This window comes from Anomaloglossus baeobatrachus, chromosome 7, assembly GCF_048569485.1.
Source record: "Anomaloglossus baeobatrachus isolate aAnoBae1 chromosome 7, aAnoBae1.hap1, whole genome shotgun sequence".
In the NCBI taxonomy this organism is placed as follows: Eukaryota; Metazoa; Chordata; class Amphibia; order Anura; family Aromobatidae; genus Anomaloglossus; species Anomaloglossus baeobatrachus.
The window spans coordinates 296,645,716-296,653,190 of NC_134359.1; positions in this window are offsets into that span (position 1 = coordinate 296,645,716).

A 7,475-nucleotide genomic window follows, 5' to 3' on the forward strand; every position below is an offset into this window, starting at 1 on the left:
TCTATTGGCCGCCTGCTGTGTGACGTCACTATGACGCCGCACGACCCGCCCCCTTAATAAGGAGGCGGTTCGCCGGCCAGAGCGACGTCGCAGGGCAGGTGAGTGCATGTGAAGCTGCCGTAGCAATAATGTTGGCTACGGCAGCTATCACCATGATATCGCAGCTGCGACGGGGGCGGGGACTATCGCGCACAGCATCGCAGCATCGGCTTGCGATGTCGTAGTGTGCAAAGTGCCCCTAAGTGAAAATGGCCAAATTGTGCCCAATTTGCGATTTTTCCTCCCCAGTGTCATGTGACTCATTAGTGTTACAAGGTCTCAGGTGTGACTAAAGGAGCAGGTGTGTTACATTTGGTGTTATCACTCACACACTCTTTCATACTGGTCACTGGAAGTTCAACATGACTCCTCATGGCAAAGCATTCTCTGAGAATCTGAAAAAAAGACTTGCTGTTCTATATAAAGATGGCCGAGGCTATGAGAAGATTGTCACCACCCTGAGCCGCAGCACAGTGGCCAAGACCAGAGCGGTATAGCAAGGCAGGATCCACTCAGAACAGGCCTCTCCATGGTCGACCAAAGAAGTTGAGTGCACATGCTCAGCGTCATATCCAGAGGTCATCTTTTCATATAGACGTATGAGAGCTGCCAGCATTGCTGCAGAGGTTACAGGGGTGGGGGGTCCGCCTTTCAGTGCCCACACCATACGCCGCACACTGCATCACATTGGTTTACATGACTGTCATCCCAGAAGGAAGCCTCTTCTAAAGATGATGCACAAGAAAGCCTGCTAACAGTTTCTTGAAGATAAGCAGATTAAGAAGATGGATTACTGGAACCGCATCCTGTGGCCTAATGAAACCAAGATAAACTTATTTGGTTCAGATGGTGTCAAGTTAAGCATGTCTGGTGTCAACCAGGTGAGGAAGACAGAGACAAGTGTGTTCTGCCTCCAGTCAGGCATGGTGGCGGAGGGTCACGGTTTGGGGCTGCATGAGTGCTGCCAGCTGTTGGAAGCTACAGTTCATTGAGGGAACCATGAATGCCAACATATCAACATATACTGTGACATACTGAAGCACACCATGATCCCCTCCCTTCATATTGCAACATGATAACAACCAACCCCAAACACACCTCGCTAAAGAAAGAGGGTAAAGATGCTGGACCGGCCAAGTGTCTCCACCAGCGGCTCCTGTGAAGCTCTAGTGAACTCCATGCCCAAGAGAGTTAAGGCAGTGCTGGAAAATAATGGTGGCCACACAAAATATTCACAGTTTGGGCAAAATTTGACCTCAACAGGTTTATAGTTAATGAACTGAGCAGAGGCCAAGCATGTACATCTCTGCTTCATTCAGGAGGGACTGCAGAGCCCTGTTCTCTGAATCTCTGAGAAGCCCAGCAATAGGATCCACAGTGATCAGCAAGTTATCAGTAGTAATGAGCTGACTTGCAGATAACTGGGACTGGCTGATCCCGGTGATCTGGTTTCTAAAATCCGGTTCCTGGCTGGAGTCCGGTACCCAAAAGGTTGTAGAAGGGATAGGGGGATAGGAGCAGGAGCGCTGTACTTATCAAGGCTCCGACATGGCAGTATGCTGCTCCAAGGCCTCGCATTTACTTCCTGGGCCGTTAATTACTGCTCATCCATATGCACTGCTTTCCCTGCCCACCCTGAGTGTCAGGGTGTCAGCTGACTGCAACCAATCACAGGCGCCAGGACAGCTGGTGGTCGGGGAAAGCAGTGCAACTGTCTGCAGGTCAGTATAATGGTATTTTTTTTTTCAGTATCATGGTATAAAAATAAATAAAACAATTGGCGTAGCGTTATGATATTATCATATTATAAGCCCAAGGTTACAAGCTGCAGCACCCAGCGCTGCGCCTATCTTGGCTGTGAATTAAAATAAGAGGAACCTCATGACGGCTTTTTTTTTAAATTATTCAAGATAATTAAAAAAACTGTGTGCCGTTCCCCCGATTTTGATACCCAGCCATGATAAAGCCCAACAGCTTGGACTGCAAATTCTCAGCCAACCCCCCAGGCTAAGAATAGCAGCCAACAGCTGCCCCGGAATTGTCGCATCCATTAGATACGACAAGCTGGTACTTTACCCGGCTGTTCCCGATTGCCCTGGTGGGGTGGCAATCGGGGTAATTTAAGTGGTTAATAACAGCCCCTAGCTGCCACTAAGGTCTAGATTAGTAATGGCAGGTGTCTATGAGACCCCCCAATACTAATCTGTAAGTGAAAGTAAATAAACTCAAACACTGAAAAAATCCTTTATTTGGAACAAAAGACAAAAAACACCCTCTTGCACCAGTTTGTTAACCTCCAAAACACCCCTGCAGGTCTGACGTAATCCATACGAGGTCCCACAACTAGAGTTGAGCGCGGTTCGTGGTTCGAGGTTCTCCAGTTCGCGGCTCGATTGATTTTGGGGGCTGTTCTAGATAGAACTAGAACTCGAGCTTTTTGCTAAAGCTCGATAGTTCTAGATACGTTTGAGAACGGTTCTAGCAGCAAAAAGACCAGCTAATTCCTAGCTGGCTTTCCGCTGTAATAGTGTAAGTCACTCTGTGACTCACACTATTATGAAATTTCAGTGTATAGTGTGCGGGAACAGCGCATTCAGATCACTGCTGTATGGATAATGGCCATCGCCATTTTTTTTTTTTCCTTGTCTTCCTTCCCTAAGCGCGCGCGTGTAGTGGGGAGGGCCAGCATGTCAGCCAATCCCAGACACACACACAGCTAAGTGGACTTTTAGCCAGAGAAGCAACGGCATGTGTGATAGGATATCCATGTCACATGTCCCTGCATTATAAAAACGGACATTTTCCTCCAGCACGCCATTATCTGCCTTCTGCGTCCTTGGTGTCAGACATCACTGGCGCAGCTCCTAGCTCCGATACCGCTGTGTACGCTCTATACACAGCGCTGTACAGCATAGGGATAGCACTTTCTATCAGTCCTTTTAAGGGCTAATACCGGCAGGGTCAGAGCCATAGGTGACAGGTCCGTGAAAACAGAGTTTAACAGCTACACAAGATGACAGCGTCTGTGTAGCTAAGGTCAGGGATTTCCTCGCTGCATTTCCCCATTAGGAGGGATAGAAAGGCAGGCTTCCTTTCCTCTACCCAGAGACCCACAACCCTGCCACTGTACCCTCCTGCCCTTTGCACACTCAAACTCATTGTTACTAAGCCATTATACTAGCAAACACTGAGTGAACCTAGTGTCATCCTAAACGTGGCTGTTGGACTTCTTTATCGTCCCACAAGTACAAAGATATTTGCAGCACGTCTGCCTGCATTGCACACTCAAACTCATTGTTACTAAGCCATTATACTAGCAAACACTGAGTGAACTTAGTGGCATCCTAAACGTGGCTGTTGGACTTCTGTATTGTCCCACAAGTGCAAAGATATTTGCAGCACGTCTGCCTGCATTGCACACTCAAACTCATTGTTACTAAGCCATTATACTAGCAAACACTGAGTGAACTTAGTGGCATCCTAAATGTGGCTGTTGTTCTTCTGTATTGTCCCACAAGTGCAAAGATATTTGCAGCACCTCTGCCTGCATTGCACACTCAAACTCATTGTTACTAAGCCATTATACTAGCAAACACTGAGTGAACCTAGTGGCATCCTAAACGTGGCTGTTGGACTTCTGTATTGTCCCACAAGTGCAAAGATATTTACAGCACGTCTGCCTGCATTGCACACTCAAACTCATTGTTACTAAGCCATTATACTAGCAAACACTGAGTGAACTTAGTGGCATCCTAAACGTGGCTGTTGGACTTCTGTATCGTCCCACAAGTGCAAAGATATTTGCAGCACGTCTGCCTGCATTGCACACTCAAACTCATTGTTACTAAGCCATTATACTAGCAAACACTCAGTGAACCTAGTGGCATCCTAAACGTGGCTGTTGGACTTCTGTATTGTCCCACAAGTGCAAAGATATTTGCAGCACCTCTGCCTGCATTGCACACTCAAACTCATTGTTACTAAGCCATTATACTAGCAAACACTGAGTGAACTTAGTGGCATCCTAAACGTGGCTGTTGGACTTCTGTATCGTCCCACAAGTGCAAAGATATTTGCAGCACGTCTGCCTGCATTGCACACTCAAACTCATTGTTACTAAGCCATTATACTAGCAAACACTGAGTGACCTTAGTGGCATCCTAAACGTGGCTGTTGGACTTCTGTATTGTCCCACAAGTGCAAAGATATTTGCAGCACCTCTGCCTGCATTGCACACTCAAACTCATTGTTACTAAGCCATTATACTAGCAAACACTGAGTGAACTTAGTGGCATCCTAAACGTGGCTGTTGGACTTCTGTATTGTCCCACAAGTGCAAAGATATTTGCAGCACCTCTGCCTGCATTGCACACTCAAACTCATTGTTACTAAGCCATTATACTAGCAAACACTGAGTGAACTTAGTGGCATCCTAAACGTGGCTGTTGGACTTCTGTATCGTCCCACAAGTGCAAAGATATTTGCAGCACCTCTGCCTGCATTGCACACTCAATCTCATTGTTACTAAGCCATTATACTAGCAAACACTGAGTGAACTTAGTGGCATCCTAAACGTGGCTGTTGGACTTCTGTATTGTCCCACATGTGCAAAGATATTTGCAGCACGTCTGCCTGCATTGCACACTCAAACTCACTGTTACTAAGCCATTATACTAGCAAACACTGCTGCCAGTTTAAGGGCCGTAGTTGCATTGTCAGGGATAGTTATTATTGTTTATTCTGCTGTTAATAAAGATAGACCACCACTGCAATCTACACCACCTCTCAATTTTTACTACCACATTTTAAGTGCACAATCTTGTCGCAATCAAAATGAGTGGCAAAATGACAGATGCTGGTGGAAAGGGTAAGAGGCATGTTGGAAAAGGAAAAAAAGGGTTTGTCCGTGGGGAAGGTGGCAAAGCTCCATTAACATCTGCTGAAGATAGACCATCTTCCAGCAAAAGTAAGATGTCTACTACTTACCGTGGACAATCCGATGTGCTCCCTTTTTTACGGACACGGACAACTGGAACAAAGGTAGATGATGGCCAAAAAAGGAAAATGCTTGAATGGATCTCAAGTGGTCCAATAAGTGCCGTCTCCGCCACCTCAACTACCGCATCCAAAAAACACCAGTCCTCTGAGTTGTCATCCCAATCAAACTTGCTTTCTCCCAGCTCTGAAGTCTCCATCCGCCCTGCACAGTATGGTGGAACTGAGATGGCTGAGTCTGCAGAGCTGTTCAGTCACACTATAGCCTGGGAATCAGAGGTCTGCTCCCAAGCTACAGTGAGTACAGACCAGGAAATGGTCTGCAGTGATGCCCAGAAACTTTGTGACTCTGATTCAGGCCGTGAGGACCAAGTTTCTGAGCATAATGTTGACCCTTTTTCACCAACTGTAACACCTGTTGTTATAGACAATGAGGAACATACTGATGACGTTGAGACGCAGATACCAGATTGGGATAACAACTTAAATAGTCGGTCATGGCAAGAAGAGGCTCAGTCTGAGGGTGAGGGGAGTGCAAACACAACAATTGATGAGGAAGTTCTAGATCCCACCTACTGTCAACCCACAGTCAGGCACTCGAGGAGGTCAACAGAGGTGGTGGAGGAGAATGCAACTGATGACGAAGTTACCTTGCGCCTTCCTGGACAGAGTCGGAGTACTGGTAGCACGTCTACAACTGCATCCTCAGCCACCACTCTGCCTCTGAGCACTAGTCGGGGTGGATCAACAGGTCGCATGACCTCTAAGCCTTGCCTAGCCTGGTCCTTTTTTGACATAGCAAAAGATCGCCCAAATTATGTGATCTGTAAAATTTGTCATGATTCTGTTAGTAGAGGTCAAAACCTCAGCAGTTTGACAACTTCTTCCATGAATCGTCACATGAATAAATATCATATGTCCCAGTGGGAAGCTCACCGTGCTGCAATCCGGCCTAGCGGAGCGAACCATCCACCGCCTGCCCCTTCTAGTGCATCCGCGCGCTCTTCATCTTCTAGGACTGTGGGGACAGCTGTCACACCTGGTTTTCCACGCACAACTTCCACCACTGTAACCGCAACAGGCAGTTTGCTTGGTAGGTCGTCAGTTGGTTTGGAAGGGGAAACAAGTGCATGTGTACAGCTCTCTCAGACATCGATAGCACCAACGTTGGATGAAGGCAACATCATGTCTACGCCTGCACTTTCCTCACAAAGCTGCATTTTTCCAGGGACACCCTACTCAACACCGTCTACACACAGCAGCCAGATCTCTGTCCCTCAGATGTGGACAAATAAAAGGCCATTTCCTGCGACCCATGACAAAGCTAAGAGGTTGACTTTATCCCTCTGTAAGCTCTTGGCTACCGAAATGCTGCCTTTCCGCCTGGTGGACACACAGGATTTTAGAGACCTTATGTCTGTCGCTGTGCCCCAGTACCAGATGCCCAGTCGCCACTACTTCTCTAAGAAAGGTGTGCCCGCGCTACACCAGCATGTCGCACACAACATCACCGCTTCCTTGAGAAACTCTGTGTGTCAACGGGTGAATTTCACCACCGATACTTGGACCAGTAAGCATGGACAGGGACGTTACATGTCGCTGACTGGGCACTGGGTAACTATGGTGATAGATGGTGAAGGGTCTGCTACACAAGTCTTGCCGTCCCCACGACTTGTGTGTCAATCCTCTGTCTGTCCAAGTTCTGCCACTGCTTCTGCCTCCTCCACCTTATCTGGGTCCTCCACCTCCGCCCCAAGCCTGCCTGGTCAGGCCACCAGCGCTCTCACTGCGCAGAAGGAATCACGCACCCCTCATTACTATGCTGGCAGCAGAGCACAACGGCATCAGGCGGTCTTTAGCTTGACATGTCTTGGAAATAGGAGTCACACAGCGACTGAGTTGTGGGCAGCTCTGGAGACTGAGTTTAATAAATGGTTGTCTCCACTCAACCTGCAGCCTGGCAAGGCCGTGTGCGACAATGCTGCAAACCTGGGTGCGGCCCTTCGCCTGGGCAAGGTGACACACGTGCCTTGTATGGCTCACGTGTTGAACCTTGTTGTCCAGCAATTTTTAACACACTATCCCGGCCTAGATGGCCTTCTGACCAGGGCACAAAAACTGTCTGCTCACTTCCGCCGTTCAACCGCCGCAGCTGAGCGACTTGCATCGCGCCAGAAGTCTTTCGGCCTACCGGTTCATCGCCTGAAATGCAATGTGGCGACACGCTGGAATTCGACTCTCCACATGTTACAGCGACTGTGGCAGCACCGCCGAGCCCTGGTGCAATACGTCATGACGTAGAGCCTGGGCCAACGAGATGCAGAGGTGGGGAAGATCACCCTGATGGAGTGGTCTCAGATCAAGGACCTATGCACCCTTCTGCACAGTTTCGACATGGCGACGAATATGTTTAGCGCTGACAATGCCATTATCAGCATGAC